Consider the following 20,217-nt stretch of genomic DNA (forward strand, 5'->3'; position numbering starts at 1 on the left):
CCCTCTCTAGAGTCTCATCCTCATCCATGTCCCCGCTCTAGCACCCCATTCTGATCCATGTCCCCGCTCTAGCACCCCATCCTCATCCATGTCCCCGCTCTAGCACCCCATTCTCATCCACGTCCCCGCTCTAGCACCCCATTCTCATCCACGGCTCCACTCTAGCATCCCATACTCCATCAGAATGTAATATTCCAAAACGTATAAACCATGTGTGTTTCATGGATCTCCTTTGGCAAAGTAGGGAAAAGGAAATTAAAAATATGATAGACTCTCTGAAAATTTCAGATCTGAAGGGATCGGGTGATTACATGTGTCTGTTTTCTCCCGTCACCGTACCTCACACGTATCACTGCTCGTGTTATCAACCACTGGGTGAGATTAGAGATAACATTATGAGAAATATTAATTATCCATATTATCGGATTGAATGGACGTCCCATAACTAGTTCTATTTGTCTATTCTGAGATTAAGACTCAAATTACCCTCAATTTCCTTACACAAACAAGCGATTTCAAACATATTTCTTTATTTCTGCCTCAATGTATTTTTGATTTCTCGAGTAGCCTATCGTATATACAGAGAAAATTGTGCTAGCTAAACAAAACACGCTAGTAATTGAAGTTCCTAAATACACGATCTCGGTTAGCAATCTCAATTTTGAACAAATTCTATACCAATTGCAATCTACCTAACGATCTGTTGACTACCGCTATTCATGCTACTCTCAAGTGTCGTCTGCTCGCGTGACAAGTAGCGATGGTCACGCCACACTCCCCTGTCAGGCAACGCCGGCCGTTTTCAAACATTTCGTTTTGTCCGTGGTGGTCACCTGAAGCGCAACAATGACCCACATACAACCCGCGCTCTTGACAACGTAAAATCTCATGACGTCATATCAGGTGACTGAAGCCGATACAGAGCCTAAGTAAAACAGGAGCCAAGCGATAGATGTCATTAGTACCTAAGGGAGATAACTGATGTGGTATCGGAACCCATGTAAACATTGCACCGTGGTTTCGGCTATGCTATGTAGTGTATATATGTCCAGAATAGTGGTTGATGCATGAATACGTTTCAAAGATACGTTACAACCCGCGAGGGGTACCCAGCTATATATATCATCGCGTGATTCCCCTTAGCTTCTCGGGGCAGGAAAAGGTGTGTCGGGTGTGTACAAGGGGTCGATCGGACCTGTATCCGCAGTCAGAATTGAGGACGCGGCCCATATACGCTGGAAGAAGGACATGTGCAAACAGTGAAATTTATAACTCAGGTTACCAAACGCCCCGTCTCATGATCAACTGAGTGATAAATTTAACAGGTCACAACCTGGATCTCAGGCAAAGACTTCACTGGAACAAGTTACCGGTATTTTGTGCTCTGTTTCGTTCGAAATCTGAATGAACCCATACAGGTATGTAAACACCATTGTATCATTACTCATATTATATGTATGTATACTGATGTTTCAGTTTATGTAATAGGCGGTACATATACGTACACAGATGTAGACAATATGTCCCATTCTTAACAGGGCACGCTGTTGCCTGACGTTAAGACCTCCATTATACTCAGCTATATTTCTTACGAAGCACGCGTGTGAAATCACATAGCGATATATGTACATGTGTGCATTCCCGTTTCGTGACCATGTTTTTAAGTCACTATCAACATCGCCCATGCGTATGGATATGGTTATTGAACATTACTCATATATTCTCATGGGCCATTTAGCTGATTGATTCGTGGAAACAACACGCGTGCTAATAATACGCCGGCTTGGTCTGAACAATATCAGTGGTTGAGCTAGGCGATATATTACTTTGTTCCTGAATAATGCCTCATTTTCTGTCGAATGATTTTTTTTCTTGCAAATTGTACTTTTTTCTCATTATCAAGCGGACATTACACAGCAACACAAAAATTGTGTTAACGTATCAATTTATTGGATGTAATATGATATGCACTATGATGTTCAAATGTCATATTGTAATGGGAAGATCATCCGTGCATGTCTTGTCAAAGATTACTGATGTGTTGTACGAGAACCTGCAGCTCCCGAACCAGGGCAAGCATCACCGCAGTTTGTCTGACCGTGTGTCTCGAGAACCAACCATATCATTACGACTATATGTCAAAGCAATAGGGGCGGTGGGGTAGCCTAATGGTTAAAGCGTCCGCTCGTCAAGCCGAAGACCCGGGTTCGAGTCCCCACATGGGCACAATGTGTGAAGCCCATTTCTGGTGTCCCCCGCCGTGATGTTGCTGGAATATTGCTAAAAGCGGCGTAAAACCAAACTCAGTCAGTCAGTCAGTCAAAGCAATATTGAATACTAGCGTACGTTTAAGGAAGCACTTTCGACGATGTCATTGCGAAATTTTGTAGTACTAATTAACGTCAGTTTCTTTGAAGAGCTTCGATATCATCATTATTGAATGTGTAACGTACGTTGTGTGATGAGCGTTCACTGGCTTAATTGCAACAGTAAGTGTAAACGTACGTTGTTTGAAGAGCCTCCAATGGCTTCATTGCAACAGTAAGTGTAAACGTACGTTGTTTGAAGAGAGTTCAATGACATTATTGCAACAGTAAGTGTAAAACGTACGTTGTTTGCAACAGAAGGTGTAAACAATGGCTTCATTGCAACAGTAAGTTTAAACGTACGTTGTTGTTTGAAGAGTAAGTTTAAATGACATTATTGCATTATTGCAACAGTAAGTGTAAACGTACGTTGTTTGAAGAGCTTTCAATGGCTTCATTGCAACAATAAATTTTAACGTACGTTTTTTGAAGAGCGTTCAATAACATTATTGCAACAGTAAGTGTAAACGTACGTTGTTTGAAGAGCTTTCAATGGCTTCATTGCAACAATAAATTTAAACGTACGTTGTTTGAAGAGCTTTCAATGGCATCATTGCAACAGTAAGTGCATTTAAACGTAGGTTGTTTGAAGAGCTTTCAATGGCATTATTGCAAAAGTAGGTGTAAACGTACGTTGTTTGAAGAGCCTTCAATGGCTTCATTAAAACAGTAAGTGTAAACGTACGTTGTTTGAAGAGCTTTCAATGGCATCATTGCAACAGTAGGTGTAAACGTACGTTGTTTGAAGAGCCTTCAATTACTTCATTGAAACAGTAAGTGTAAACGTACGTTGTTTGAAGAGCGTTCAATGGCAGTATTGCAACAGTAAGTGTAAACGTACGTTGTTTGAAGAGCCTTCAATGGCTTCATTGCAACAGTAAGTGTAAACGTACGTTGTTTGAAGAGCTTTAAATGGCATCCTTGCAACAGTAAGTGTAAACGTACGTTGTTTGAAGAGCTTTCAATGGCATCATTGCAACAGTAAGTGTAAACGTACGTTGTTTGAAGAGCTTTCAATGGCATCATTGCAACAGTAAGTGCATTTAAACGTACGTTGTTTGAAGAGCGTTCAATGGCATCATTGCATCAGTAAGTTTAAACGTACGTTGTTTGAAGAACGTTCAATAGCATCCTTGCAACAGTGTGTAAACGTACGTTGTTTGCAGAGCTTTCAATGGCATCATTGCAACAGTAAGTTTAAACGTACGTTGTTTGAAGAGCTTTCAATGGTATCATTTCGGCATTAAGGATAAAAGTAACGTTATTGTCTCTGATGGCTATTAACGTGACCGTTGTGGCTCGGAACGCCAATGTCTGATTGTGTCACAGTCCATCCGTGTTCTATGGACTCAGTTGTACAGGTCTATTTCGGAGTGTTCGTATCGGAGAACTCCATTCTCAGTCGTATCAATCAGATCACCTCATTTTGTTCGTCATCTAATTTTGTTCTTGTCCGACTGGCATATTTCTAAAGCTAAGCTAAAAGACAATTCTCAGAGAGAAACGTTCAGCTGAAATAGGTTGAAATATATAGAATCCAAACCAATTTGACCCACAAAAGTAAACCCAACGCTAGCCCGATCTCACAATTACCTACGTCAGATCACTACAGCTTCTTGACTACCCATACGGGTCCAATGAATGATGTCACTGGGTGTTTTGTGGTTATGAATAAATGCCGGTTAAAGAAAGCTTCATCAGTACCGGAGGGCGGAGGCACAAGTAGGCGATCAGTCGACAAACTATCTGTGTCTGGCGCTCTCTCGTTTTTTTTATTATTTATGAGTCGATCTTTCTTCGATATTAGTAGTATACACCTCAATGTTTCCAGTTTGTAGACACTGATGATTAAGTAAGTGTAGGACACGTATGTATGAAGGTCAAGACTTGCATAGCTATGTACTGAGAGAAGTGGAAGGGGCATCAGCATTTTGGTATGGGGGTGTGCATATTGGAGACTATTTATTTCTTTTCAAGCTGTATTCAACAAAGCTGTATTCAACAAAACATACTATTCTGTGTTTTTACCATTGGCCCAAAATATTCAGGTTGGGATTATTTCTGAACAAACTATTCATTTAAGAAGTATTTCCATTCACCAGAAATAACTCTAGGCAAGAGTTAGACAATTTGGCCTTCCACAAAAATGTTACAATATTATAAAAATTCTGAAACAAATACAAATTCGAATACACAATGCCAGGACATTTTTTACGTTGTAACATTTTGAAAGTACTATTTTATAGTCAACAATTAAATTTTGTGCATGAGTAATTAACAATATATTTAATACATATTTTTGGCGTTAATTAGACACTTTTCAGTTAATGGCTAACTCGTCTCACTAAACCGTTTGATCTATAGTTGTGTATACTGTGTGGCTATATTTCATAGCGGCCATCAGATGTTTTGCACAAAAGCTAACCTCCTAGGTCATTCAGTCACACATGCGCATATTCTGGTGCACCCGCCATGACCCAAACTGTCTAGATGTCACTTTATAGCTTGGATAATCCTCGTGTCGACGTTTTGCCTTGCGGCGATCCGAATTTCGCTGAGCTGGCAAATTCATTGTGACACATTGCTGAATTTGCCTTCTGTGATATAACGATAGCAGTCGTTGTCATTCGGGAGCTACTGTCTCTCTCCGTACGAAAAGACTACAACCGGAAGTATTTCAGCCTCCATGAAAGCTTTTACATTTTTTGTCTGAAATCTGCCATGTCTCATTATTATTACGGGAAACCAATGGAGCATTTCTACCAGTAATCACCCTATATTTGGTCATGGTTGGAAAACCTGGAAATATGAAAGAACCCATCGTCATCGTCAGATCGTAAATAAAAATGTCGCCATATCGTTCGCCGAAAGAGAGCGGTTCATTTACATTAATTTTTTTTAAAATGAATTGAACTGGACAAATTTGTTGTTTTTTTTGTAACAAATAAATAAAGTTCTATTCATAATCAAGTTTTTACAAGTTTTTAGGTTATACAACAAAGTGTCAGCTTGGTAGTGGAGGAGTGAGTGAGTTTAGTTTTACGCCGCTTTTAGCAATATTCCAGCAATATCACGGCGCGGGACACCAGAAATGGGCTTCACACATTGCACCCATGTGGGGAATCGAACCCGGGCGAACGCTTAAACCACCAGGCTACCCCACCGCCCCTGATATTGGGGGAAAGCCTTAAGTGATACATATCGCCATACATTCCTTAAAAACAAAACAAGACTGTTATACATAATATACATAATATATACAGTCTATAGAGCAACTCTCACTGAGCTACGAGAGACGTAAACGTCAAGAAAGATTGTACATATATGCCTAGTCATATTAGATAGAATATTTTTCCTGCGTTGTAGAATTTAAAAACAGGTTTGGGGTGTGTATTGCATTCTGTTTAGAGTGTTAAACTGATTTAGCTTTGTCACAGATCTTAGATTTCTATTCCACCGTGAAACCCAAGACTTTGAACCATTATCAGGAGGAACATTGGGTCCCCTCTTACCTAAAAACTCTGCTCAGCGAATTATGGCGTCTTAGATCACAGGGTCACCATTGCTTATATGCACATTCCCATACGTCTCTAGTGATGGCTTAAATAATCTTTAAACTGGATGTGTGAGCAAAATACGCTCAACGTTTTGCGGACGCCTCTTATCAAAGTGATAGTAATTCATAAAGTGATGCATTTAAGTAGGACGGAACTGCAGAGGAACTGTCCTTTTAACAGTAGATTGCTATGATTATTGATAGAGTTGCGTAGCGTATATTCATGAGCTAAGGGCTCCTGTGGGGATTCGCGGTAAGACATTGTCCTCAATAACCCATGCTTGCCTTTAGAATCGTCCAAAACGATCGGGTTTGTTGTGATCGGCTTGATTAACTGCGTGTCATCGTAACCCGAAGGATGGGGGCAGCGGTTTGGCCTAGAGGTTAAAGCGCTGGCTTGTCACGCCGAAGACCCGGGTTCGATTTCCCACATGGGTACAAGGTGTGAAGTCCATTTCTGGTGTCAGCCGCCGTGATATTGCTGGAATATTGCTAAAAGTGGCGTAAAACGCAACTCACTCACTGACATACCCCAAAGGCTGCTCATAATTTCAGTCACAGGATTGTCTGGTTCAGACTCGATTATGCCCGGAGCGCCATCATAGTAATGAATGCGGCGTTAACGAAATGATGAATATATATATAAGATCCGTTGAGATCCGGGTAAGAATTCAGTAACCCACGCTTGTTGTAAGAGGCGACTAACGGGATCGGGTTGTCAAACTCACTGACTTGGTTGACACATGTCATCGTATCCCAATTCTGTAGAGCGATTCTCATGATGTTAATCACTGGGTTGTCTGGTCCAGACTCTATTATTTACAGACTGTCGCCATATTGCTGATTGCTGGAATACTGCTGAGTGTAGCGTTAAAACACCAACCCACCAACCAAATATAAATATAAAGAATAGTGACAACCAACGGTACCCTTTACAATCGGAAAACTCCGTCCATATGACGTTGTATTTGATACTGGGGTTCCTGATAATGAAGAGTGCCCGGTCCAGTCAAAGTGGCTGGGCCAATGGTATGGATGACATGTTCATAATTGCATTGTCTGAAACGTTCGCTACCAAGTAATGACATATTGACACAATTCAATTTGTAACAGTACAGCCTGATTAGACTTGCTTGATTAGGTCTTCATACAAGCAGTAAATTGTATGTTGTAATTAGTGTTGGCTTTGTCTCCAGTATACGGTTTGCAAGAAACATCTTTTGGTAAATGTAAATGTGGAGTACATTACATGTCTCTAACATATATATTTTGCAGTGTCGTATGTATTAATAATTGCTATTGCAATGCATTTTGTATACCAGATCGATCAGATCACTTTATTGAGAATTGGAGGCCATGTTGCCATGACTACAACAGGTAATACAACATTGTCGTGGCGTGTAGCGTTGAAATATAATATATGATAAAACAATCATGTGAACGTAGGTTTTGCTTCAGGAATGTACTTATCCCTTTGAGAACATTGATATTTTGTATGTTCAATAAGGGCTGGAAATTTGACAATTGGGCTGTAGAAATAGGCTGGAATACATTCAGATCTGCATAGGTTATAAAATGGACATGTTAGCAATATGTGATCTTCATCTTCAAGCAAGTTTAAATTACATTTGTTACAAACTAATTCATTATATGGGACCATCATCTTTGAAAAACGTCGTTTTTGTATATTCAAGTTATGTGATTGACATTTGGATTAACGACGTCTTTAGGTAGGTCATGTGTGTGTGGCGGCCATGCATAACTCGAAAAGTTATTTTTTATTCATTAATTATTATATATTAATGATTCTTTTGCAATTCGGTTTGTATAGCACTACAGGTTTACTGAGATAGCTCGACGTATTTAGGTAGGTACTTACAAGTTTGACCAAACGGTGTTGTGTGTGCGTGCGTGCGTGCGTGCGTGCGTGCGTGCAGATGACTGATGTGACTGACTGACTGAGTTTGGGTTTACGCCGCTTTTAGCAATATTCCAGCAACATCACGGCGGGGGACACCAGAAATGGGCTTCACACATTGTACCCATGTGGGGGGATTCGAACCCGGGTCTTCGGCGTGACGAGCCAACGCTTTAACCACTAGGCTAACCTACCGCCCTGTTACAGATGAAGCCATGCATAATTATGTACATACACAATGCGTTATTCTCATGTTTATAGTCTATTGTACCTTGTTCCCACTCCAAATCCTACTCAAGAGGTCTACATCACCCGCAACATCTGCCAAACCCATCAATTGTATACATCCATTGTATGTATAATTGTATAACGTCAATTGTGTCAAAGTTGGTGTCACATATATTTATCTCTTGGGGTGTTATAGTGCTGGGTCTTAGCGGACAGAACGTCACCTTTAACACACATTCATACCATGTGACTGTATCGATAAACAAACAAAGGTTTATCACCTGGCTGGATCCGTATGCCTTCGATCCGAATCGATCCTTGCAACAATGAAGCACATTCGAACCAAATTCGCCAACAGGATCGAAGCAGTTTTACGAATAATAGAACACGTCTTAATTATTTACCAGATTATCATCGAGGAACATATATTTGCAGACATTGTGTTTGTATATCATAAGTCCCACATTGTACACGTGGGACGGCGGGGTAGCCACGTGATCCAAGTGTTCGCTCGTAACGCCGAGGGGCGGGTTCGATTCACATTGGTACTCATTTGAGGTGTCACCGTGATAGCAACCGAATTTATTTAATGATTCGTAAAACTATACTTATTATATGTTTTTCCTTTTTCAAAGCGCCTTTCCATGGTCAAAACGCTAACACACAACCTGATTATTATTACCCCGGATAACCCAATCTGCCTGTGAGGTGCTAGAAGGTTGATAGTCACATGACTTATCCCACCGGGTACCCATTTTCTGCTGGGTGAACAGATCACTCATTCATTGAACTTTAGTCATTCGTAGAAGTAACGTGAAGCAGGGAAGAATATTTTCTCCCTGATCAGATGTGAACTTTGAGCAATGCATCATAAAACTAACGCACACACAATCGCAATCATTAATCCTATAGCCGACAGACAACGCCCGAACATTGCACTGAGCAATCTAGTATTCCGGAATTGCAGATCGTGGTCAACTCACGCAGCGGAAAGGTCATGGGCTATCGTATATAGGTCAAAACTCTCTTCACACTTTCGTGTTCTTCACTTCACTTCATTAGAGCCTTTTGTACACCGGGACTGTACTTGTATTGAGTTTACCGATACTACCTTTAACATGAAGCCTCCATGTCAGTGCTGTGTTGCTTTTGTGCATGTTGTGTGTGTGATTCTATTGATTTTCGTTGTATGCTTTTTTAATTCAGATGTCAAGGCTGTTGTCACTTAAGTATTCACTCCAGCTATATCATATTGATTTTTGTCGATTCCTGAAGCATTGACTAGCGTACCCTTCTGATATATGAAGATTCGTTCATGTCCCATGGGCCAGCTGTTGTCTACAGTCGTGGAGTTGCTACAGAACAACGTTGCTCATTCATCACAGCTAAGCTGCTGTTGGACAACTCCGTCATTCCCAGTTTGTTAGTTATTAATACCAGTGGTTAAACCGTAAACAACAGCAATCGTAACCGTATCAATATTAGAGAGTTTCTAAACAAACAAACCCTGAATAGTTCATCCCACTCTCCTGTTTAAGTGTCCTGGCGTCTTCAAATCAAGACAAATGTTGTGGAAATCGATTCCAGTCTATCCGACATTGTGACAGCATCAAGTGTCTCTGAAGACATCTGTCTAAACCTCGGGATCCCAAGTGAACTCTTGTTATCACCAGTGTATCCACATCGTTCATATCCGCGTTGGAGTCGCGACTGCTGCTACTGAAGCCGGGATCTAATTATCTTTACTCAGTTGATCCTCCGAGGATATGGTATATTGGATCCCATCTAATTTCCATTGGACCTTGATTGCCAAAGCTATTACTTCCAACATATTATTTGGCGGATTTATTATCGTGGAAGGTAAAAGAAACAAAGGTGTTGATCAGACTGGGTTGCTGTTTAGACTGACGTCTGGGTCGTTCTTGTACAAGAAAAGCAAAATGTCTTAGCAATTTCATTTGGAGAGGGTCAAATAAGACTTTTGTATGAGCATTCGGAAAATCAGTCCGCTCCTTAACTTTCGTCTTACCATTTCATATTATGTTAACACGTGTCATCGTATCCCAATTGCGTAGAACGATGCTCGTGATGTTCATCACTGGGTTGTCTGGTCCAGACTCGATTGTTTACAGACAGCCGTCATACAGCTGGGATATTGCTGAGTGTGGCGTAAACCGAAACTCTCACTCACTCACTCACTCACTCACTCACTCACTCACTCATATTATGTTACCGTATACACTATAGATAGCACCCGTGAAGGTCCAGGTTAGAATGAGCCTTCAGTAACCCATGCTTGTCGTAAGAGGCGACTAACGGGATCGGGTGGTCAGGCTTGTTGATTTGGATGACACATGTGATCGGTCCCCAATTGCGCAGATCGATGCTCATGCTGTTGCTCACTGGATTGTCTGGTCCAGACTCGATTATTTACAGACCGCCGTTATATAGCTGGAATATTGCTGAAAGCGGCGTAAAACTAAACTCACTAACTCATTATAGATAGCCATAGCCAAGTGTGGAAAGTGTTGTCTTGTCACGCGAAGGCGCCAGTTTCATTACCCACTTGGGTACAATTTGTGCAGACAATTCCGTCTCCTCCCATGTGATGTTGCCAGATTATTTCAAAAGGCTGACTGAAATCCTTATTCATCCACCTACTCTATGAGGTGTAGTTTTACCAGCACTCATCTTCATCCTCGCCGAGCGGCGTCTGAATCGTTCTGGTCTGTAGTTCACCAATACCATAATGCGTTCACTTGGGACGATATGCACTGGAGCGTAAAAGGCCATGTCTTAGACAATAGTAATGACCGCGCTGTGAGTTCTGTATCTTAAAGTGTGATTCCCAAGGTCAAATGGCATTAGTAGTATGAAATGCGCCAGAATATTAGACCAAGAACTAGGAATTTGGCGTGATGTCGACCATCAAGTGAGCTATGCGAGCTCAGCATATTCATTAAGACATGTACAAATTATACTGTTCGTTTTTTCAGCCCATGAATTTTCATATAACCTGTGGAAAATAACTACTTCTTTTGGCATCAACAGTTTATTATGAATCGATGGTGAGCTACCCGTTTGTTGGGCCAGGCAGAATACAAATGTGACGATAACAGTCTCGTGTTTGCATTTCACTTCCTGAATCAGGACTACGTTATATCTTATTTGACAAGTGAATATATTTCCATAGTTAAACCAGGGATTGATGAAATAGTTCTTTCAGTGCTTTTAAATCCATTTGAGGGGAAGGGTCACGGCTGGCCCAGTCTTCGTAGGCGCCAGAAATCGCTGTACAGAATAGCTTCTCTCGGGTACGCCAAGGACCTGTGATCGTACACGTGGTTTCGAACCTCGGTTCGCCCCGGATTATCTTTCCAGGATGGTTTGGGGTTTGACCAGGGTGTTGGACAGTCGATACCTGTTCAAAATGGGGCGTTCCTTCCATAGCTAACCCGTGAAGATCCAGGTAAGAATTGATTAGGCGACTAACGGGATCGGGTTGTCAGACTCGCTGACTTGGTTGACACATGTCATCGTATCCCAACTACGTAGATCGTGCTCATGTTGTTGATCACTGGATTATCTGGTCCAGACTCGATTATTTACAGACCGCCGCCATATAGCTGGAATATTGCTGGGTGCGGCGTAAAACTTAACTCACTCACTCACCATATTTCGCTGACTCGGGATAGTATAATTAGAGTGAGTGAGTGAGTTTAGTTTTACGCCGCCTTTAGCAAATTTCCAGCAACATTACGGCGGGGAACACCCGAAATGGGCTTCACACATTGTGTCCATGTGGGGAATCGAACCCGGGTCTTCGGCGTGACGAGCGAACGCCTTAACCACTAGACATTTCACAAGGGTAGCCTAGTGGGTAAAGCGTTGGCTCGTCACGCTGGAATATTCCTAAAAGCGGCGCAAAACTACACTCATTCACTCTTGACACATACGTAGCTGTAGGTGTCACTGTAACCACCTACCGTTGCACGAACAGGACTAATCTAGGTTCATCGTCGAAGCAAATAGTATTGGTTGTAAATGAGATTTAGAGAGTGTAGTTTCCGCCGCTTGTAGCAATATTCCAGAATATCACGGCGGGGGACACCAAATTTGGGCTTCACACATTGTAACCATGTGGCGAATCGAACCAGGGTCTTCAGCGTGACGAGCGGACGCTTTTACCACTAGACTACCTCGCCGCCTCTGTTTTGTAACTGTTTGTGTTAAAACCCCGTCGTGATTCCAAGATAGACCATAGTTACTTCAAGAATTCGAACCAAGCATTAAATAATTTTGATGCTTGGTTGTGGGTACTTAACTTTATGCTTGCATCGTGTAGAATATTACAATCCTTACAGTAGTTAGCACCGTTTGAATTTGAAGACATCTCTCAACATCAATTGTACACAAAAAGACGTGTTTCACGTAATCACTGAATTACATCTCAAAGTCCTTTTTCTCTCATAATATCGTAATGAACGAAATGCATCTGTGATGCTGGCAGGATGCTCTCAGTGACAATAATGTCAACGTCATGACCAACGAATTAAGACTGAAATAGTGCGTCATCTCTAGACTCCATTGTTCAGCTGGTGTATTGAAGGCAGATGAGGATTAGTCCATAGGATGCAAGGACCGGTCTGCATCTGTATTGTGTGTATCAATAATTTATAACCGGGGTATGACATCAGACATTTACGAGAGGATGGCGAGATCAGGATCGGCGTACCAATACGCCCGCAGCACGACCTTCATAGGATATATAATTAAGTTGTAAAGAAACTTGTAATGTCTTCAACCTCATGCAGTTTCTTTTATTTTTTTTATACTTTAGTATTAAATAATTGATCTCGATACCATTCATTGGGGCAAACATTGCGTTGCAAATGTGTTCCAAACAAAATGTTCTTTTCATCAAAGTATTGATCTGAACATATTGTCGTTGGCGTTGTATTGAGGTTTAGCGTTGTATTGAAGTTTTGTTCATTGAAGAGGGTCCGTGTGTGGAAATTAGCGATCAGTATTGTTTAGGATTATATATATGTTCCGTTTGATAAGCTGATTGCCCTGATGAACATGTATTGACAAATACTTTACGCATAGGCATAGGTATATCATCTTAAGCTTACATGCTTACTTTATTCGTGACGTGTACTGTACAGCATGGGCTGTATAGCAACTGAAAAGCAACTGTGACGAGTGAGACCCCGGATAGCTATCCATCAGGGGCGGCGTTGTAGTGAAGTGGTAGAAGCGTTCGCCCGTCACGCGGAAGGCCCGGGTTCGATTCCCAACAAGGGTACAATGCGTGAAGCCCTTTACTGGTGTCCCCCTCTGTGATATTGCTGGAATATTTCTAAAAGCGGCGTAAAACTAAACTCGCGACCTGATTGGATCGGGCTGTCATTCTCTGCATCTTGGTTGATATCGTGTCATAGTTCCCCGACAGCACAGACCGTTGCTCAGAATATCGAACACTGGTTTGCCTGTTACACCCAGACATGCATATAGATGGAATATTGCCGACTTATGCCATAAGAACATTCTTTTACACACATGTAATTTCAGAATCAAATGACTTTGAATTTGTCCATTGGTTTGCTAGTCCAGGCTCGTTTACTCGGCAGCCGCCGCGATTAGACTTGATTATTCATGACTGTGTCGTAAGACAGCGAACAAAGAAAGAAAATTTACTAATGGAGACGAACAAGAGATCAATGAAAGTACAAGTGTTCATTTATGTTTTCATTGTTATTCGCGTGGTTTGTATTACACCGTGTGTGAAAATCTGGAAATACATACAGGAACACTGGTCCAAGGTGTTTTCACGTGTTCCCTTATTTGTTTCCATCAGTATATATAAGTTCATCAGCACATAAATGTGTGCATACATATGTTCCTGAAGTCAGTGTAATATGATGTGCAGTCTCTTGAAACAAGTCTGTCGATGCATGACAAAAGCCATTATTCCCCAGCTGTTCACTAAAAGTATGATATATTGTTTCCGAAAATTACAGATGATTGGCTGTTGTAATTCGGCCGTACTGTATTTACCCGTTTTTGATGAATAGGACACCACACCTGAGCAGCTGAACACCTTTGTCGGGGTGACGCATTAAAAGGCATATGTCTGTGTTTCTGAACGTACAGTGAGGAACCTTACTGATATATAGAGCAACACATACTGCATGCATGGATGTACTTTACCTGCATACAGTGTATTATGTGAGCACACTAACACAAACTGAGATACATATGTGTGTCTATCTATCTATCTATCTGTTTCTCTCTATATATACTCATGTGTGTGTGTGTGTGTGTGTGTGTGTGATATTGTGTGCGGACCGCCTCCGTGGTGTAGTGGTTAGAGCGTCCGCCCGGAGAGCGGAAGGTCGCGGGTTCGATCCCCGACCGCGGCAGGGACCAAAAAGACGTTAAAATATGGTACTTGTTGGTCCCTGCCTGGCGCTCGGCATTAATGGGTACAACAAGGACTGGTCGGCTCGGAGTCAGTATAATGTGTCTGAGTGGGGTATTCATGCTTCACTGCGGCATGGTATCTCAGTGAGCTAGCCCTATAAAACCAGCTTAAGTCTGGGCTAGTACAAGCAGCCGCACATACACATACACACGCATGCACGTCGTCATATGAGCGAAATATTCTCAAGCACGACGTAAAACCCAATTTCACCTCATCTCACCTTGTGTGCGTGTGTGTGTGTTCTATTTCTCTCTGTATTTCTGTCATAATGAATGACTGACTGACTGACTGACTGACTGACTGAGTTTGGTTTTACGCCGCTTTTAGCAATATTCCAGCGACATCACGGCGGGGGACACCAGAAATGGGCTTCACACATTGTACCCATGTGGGGATTCGAACCCGGGTCTTCGGCGTGACGAGCCAACGCTTTGACCACTAGGCTACCCCACCGCCCCTCTGTCATAATGTGTGATGGAGTGACGTAGTCGATAGTGTCATCATAATTATTATTATTCTGTCAAGAACAGGGCTAGCGTTAACATTTTCTGTATTCTGTATGCGTACTAACCGTGAAAACCTCTATATATTTTCTCATGGTAATATATAATTGCTGATGATAACGAGGAAGATGGTTGTTGCTAATTTTAGTAGTAGTTGGATTGATTATTATTGTGATTATCAATATTACTAATCTAGGCGTGAGATGTTCGATGTTACAGGTTTGGGTAATGATGACAATGCGTGTCTGTATACATTTTGTAAGGACACTCTATCTTTTCATCTGATACCAGTAGAAATACCTCCGGAATCGATGATGAATGCCCTGTCCCCGTACATAATGGACATTTCACAGCGGGATACCATTTCTAATGGCACGACTTCAATCTCTACATAATGCATGGCTCTTAATGCTCTTGTTAACATACAGCGTAGGTATGTCTGTGAGAAACTTGTATTGTAGCAAACACAAGTATACCAGGAAGTCATCAAGTATAAACCACTCAACAAACACGAACATATTTACCCGATTTGGATATATTACCCAATCTTACCCTTTGATAGTGTTTTACTAAAGCTCAAATCCACCCTAAACCGATTTATTCATAATATGTTATCCTATCTATTAACAACATTCCAGCAATATTACAACCATCTTATCAGATTATACCAGTGTTGTGAATCGAACCGCGTCTTCAGCTTTAACCACTAGGCTACTCAACTGCTCCAACTTGCGAACGTAGCAAACTGATACCACTTCAGGGTGTATCTTCTTTAGCTTGAGGGGCGGTGGGGTAGCCTAGTGGTTAAAGCGTTGGCTCGTCACGCCGAAGACCCGGGTTCGAATCCCCACATGGGCACAATGTGTGAAGCCCATTTCTGGTGTCGCCCGCCGTGATGTTGCTGGAATATTGCTAAAAGCGGCGTAAAAAACAAACTCAGTCAGTCAGTGTTTAGCTTGACGGACCGTAGGAATATACCTAATCGGATGAGGAATTCAGTAGTTGCTGAATCTGATTCTCCAATCCCTTCAGCAATAAATCTAGTCTAGAAAGTATAAAGATCAGGGCCTAGATTTTCGAGGTTCTCTTAGCGCTAAGATAGTCGTAAGTGCCTTGATTAACATTAACTTACGACTATCATAGCGCTAAGAGAGCTAGGCCCTGTAGTCTTTATGATTGAAATATTTTCTGTAAATTGGTAAAAGTGAGAAATGAAATTCCACAAAGGAACCAAGTGGACATGTGAAAGTTGACTGATATATTCTAATCTACAGCGCCAACCGCAGGGTGAAGTTACTGTAAATCATTTCATCAAACGGTGAACCCTCATAAATCAGCCACTTTATGCAGAAGCATTAAGGTTTTGGCGTTCTTAAGACCATATGAATATACTAGGGCATTTACGCAAAGGTCATATTCCGGGAACGCATCCATAAAGATGTCACTGAGATTAATAAGAAATAACTGGACCGAGTCCATATATATATTGCATAGATAAATAAAAACAGAATGCCTTTTTCTCCAACATGTTTCGTTCTTTACTCTTCAGGGAGATTGTCGGAGTAAAGAACGAAACATGTTGGAGAAAAAGGCATTCTGTTTTTATTTATCTATGCAATATTTATGACTGAACACTTGTACTACTTTGGACATTTTGTGCGTATATATATATATATATATATATATATATATATATATATATATATTCGACCATAGGTGGACAGTCAAAAGTGCACCATAGAAGTCGACAATGCGTCCGTAGCGTTACGAGCTGTCGTAACTATATAGTTTATCACATGATTACGAATGGCGTAGAGCTACTAACGCTTTGTGGATCGGGGCCCTGGAATAGAAGTTCCACCTCTTATACCAAGTCATGAACACATGTGATTTCTGAACCATTTTTATCTTTAGTCTGGTGTTTTTCTCTGTGATTTCTGCGGGAATGTGTTAAACATAATGGATATTGCTAACACGTTTTTTTAATTACTGCCCGTCGAAGTGCATGAAATATAATACTGTGCACCTTAAGAAGAGTAAGTTGTAACACCTGTCACCTTAATGCAGAAAGTTTAAGTGAGTGAGTGAGTGAGTTTAGTATTACGCCGCACTCAGCAATATTCCAGCTATATGGCGACGGTCTGTAAATAATCGAGTCTAGACCAGACAATCCAGTGATCAACAGCATGAGCATCGATCTGCGCAACTGGGAACCGATGACATGTGGCAACCAGGTCAGCGAGCCTGACCACCCGATCCCGTTAGTCACCTCTTACGACAAGCATGGTTTACTGAAGGTTCATTCTAACCCGGACCTTCACGGGCCAGAAAGTTGAAGAAACCACGGGTCTATTTTGTATTTAAGACTGCTGCTGTAAACAAGGTTCTCGTCGAATGGAATCGGTGCTTGAAAACGTAGCATGGGACATTTGTTTCGGCTGGTCAGATCGTGGTCAGTATATTGTGTCTGAGAGGTATCCATGTTGAACATTGTATCTTAGTGAGCTTTCACTATAACTCCTGCAATAGTTCAGATAAGTACAATCAGCCACATGTCGATATATAAGTCCAATAATCCTAAACACCACGCTAATGCCCTTTCAAACCACCTCACATAAGACCGATAAGTATTCATAAGTGCAATGGTACCTAATATACAATGACTGAAATGTGTAACATTATACCACGAAATAGCAGTTTCTAATAATTGTTCGATCCTGATAAACCTTTATGTTCTTACTTAATGATTTAAGCTTGAAATACAAGACTGATAATTACTAACTTCTTTGAGAGTCATTTGGAAGTTGGATCAATAAGGAAGGATGACAATATTGGATGAGCAACTTCTTTATTGCAGTGAGAGCGACGTTTCGGTGTAGGTTCTTATTCCGTTATCATCACTTGCTCGATAACGGTGTGTAGGTTCTTACTCCGTTATCATCACTTGCTCGATAACGGTGTGTAGGTTCTTACTCCGTTATCATCACTTGCTCGATAACGGTGTGTAGGTTCTTATTCCGTTATCATCACTTGCTCGATAACGGTGTGTAGGTTCTTATTCCGTTATCATCACTTGCTCGATAACGGTGTGTAGGTTCTTATTCCGTTATCATCACTTGCTCGATAACGGTGTGTAGGTTCTTATTCCGTTATCATCACTTGCTCGATAACGGTGTGTAGGTTCTTATTCCGTTATCATCACTTGCTCGATAACGGTGTTGGAACCTACACCTAAACGTCGCTCTCGGTGTAATAAAGAAGTTGCTCATCCATATATTGTCATCCTTCCTTAATAATTACTAGTTTTTCACCTAGTATCACTGATGCGCCTTTATATTGGGAACTTAGCTGTCGTACATCAGAGTCGACCTAATGGAAGGAGCACGGTGGCGGGACTTCCCGACTAAATTGCTTATTTGGTCACAGCCTGTCGCCATGCAGCTGGAATATTGCTGAGTGTAAACAACAAACAAACAATATCGTATCCATAACTTTAGAACTACATGCATGGGAATATGCCTTTGTTATGAAAGCCTCCCCTCTTGTTTACAATCATTTCCAATATCATTATGATATGTAATTGTTTATGGTAGTGCTTGTGTACCAACAAGGGTGCGGCGTTGCAATCAGCCTAATTGTTTGTGGTAGCCCGCTGCCAAGTCTATTGTATGCTCACTTAAGTCAAGGCTGTTGATCCCATAAGCTCATGTACCTACCATTGATTTTACTGTTATATTTACAACGGAATAAATCCGCTTACCTCCACTAAACACACAATGCTGGGGTCACGAATGACATTATACCGGGTATTCTTGGAAGGGGAAGTAACAATTTCTCGGTGTAAAGATATGAAATATAACTGCAACATAAACGGATGCTCATTGTCCGACGGAATAATATCGCTAATCCCTATTAACACGCAAGGTCACGACCGACGTTAAAGCAGGTGTTATGGGAAAGGCAGAGGTTCCTATTCCTCGCTGTAAATAATTCCATTATAGTACCACACAGTAAAACGATATGAGAGTGCTTACTGCCTTAGGATTGGCTGAAAGATATGGTTAAATGGGATTCGAAGCATAGAGATCTTCAGGGCATTTCTGTGTGGATTAATAATTGTCTACAGAAAAATACTGTTTCTGAATAATGTATTTGAAACGCGCTGTTCTATTTACGAAATGGATCAAACGTTAATTAAATGTTAAATGTGATCAATATTTATTAAAACAATTTAGATTGAGTTTAGTTTGTCGACATTTTGATATTCAATTGAGTCAGGGAAGCGTGTGATTTTATGCAGTGGCACTAATGATCCATCTTTGAATAACAAAAACACTGCGAGGTTTTCATTGGTTGAAATCTGTCACTACCATACTGCTGTATTGAGAAATATTGAACGTTGTGTTTATTTTGGTAAATATTGCATGTCAGTGGCAACAGCTTTCAATAACAAACCGTGATGATGTCATAAACGGCATTATTTTTGGTAAATAATACTTTCAGCGTTTACTGTGCACATATATTACTTATCTGCTACTGTAACAGGTTCAAATCAGAAGGGCACGTGTTATAAAAAGCACATCTGGTGTAAAAGACAATATTCATTCAGCTCAGAAGGGAAATTTCAATGGTTTGTTTGTTGTTAAACGCCGCATTCAACAACTTTCGAGCTATATGGCTGCTGTCTGTAAATAATCGTGTATGGACCAGATATTCCAGTGATCAACATCTTGAGCTTCGATCTACGCGACTGGGATACGATGACAGTCGATCCCGTTAGTCGCCTCTAACAACAAGCATGGGTTACTGAAGTCCAATCCCAACCCGGGTCTTCACGGGTCCGGCAGTATTTACATTGGCTCTGCTTAAGGTTAATGTGGAATGGCGAATGCGCCGTGAATGGTTGGCCCCAATAGAGTCCCATATGGGCGAACATTTTATTAAAATATCAATTTTTAGCAGACGGCAGTTTTGTAAACCACGTTGTAATAACAGTCTGGCGTTAGCCTCTTTGAGACACTGCCAAAAGTTATAATGTAGGACATCACAAAAGACATGGAAAGATTTCACTGAGAAATAGTTTCAATTCACCGTTAACATCGCCCGTGTGATCCTGGCTAGAAACCAGTCTTTGGAAGTAATCAGCTCTTTTATACTGG

General features: G+C 41.2%; 1 long non-coding RNA gene across 1 annotated transcript in view; it reads left to right on the forward strand.

Moving 5' to 3' along the window:
- The first annotated feature begins 997 nt into the window (after nucleotides 1-997).
- Nucleotides 998-20,217, forward strand: part of LOC124291079 — a 78,770-nt gene continuing 59,550 nt past the window's right edge. Inside the window, exon 1 of the long non-coding RNA XR_006902134.1 lies at nucleotides 998-1,418. This is a non-coding gene — a long non-coding RNA (uncharacterized LOC124291079). The remainder of the gene's footprint in view (nucleotides 1,419-20,217) is intronic.

Source organism: Haliotis rubra, unplaced genomic scaffold (genome assembly GCF_003918875.1).
Source record: "Haliotis rubra isolate DU_JTF1 unplaced genomic scaffold, ASM391887v1 Scf480, whole genome shotgun sequence".
Classification (NCBI taxonomy): Eukaryota; Metazoa; Mollusca; class Gastropoda; order Lepetellida; family Haliotidae; genus Haliotis; species Haliotis rubra.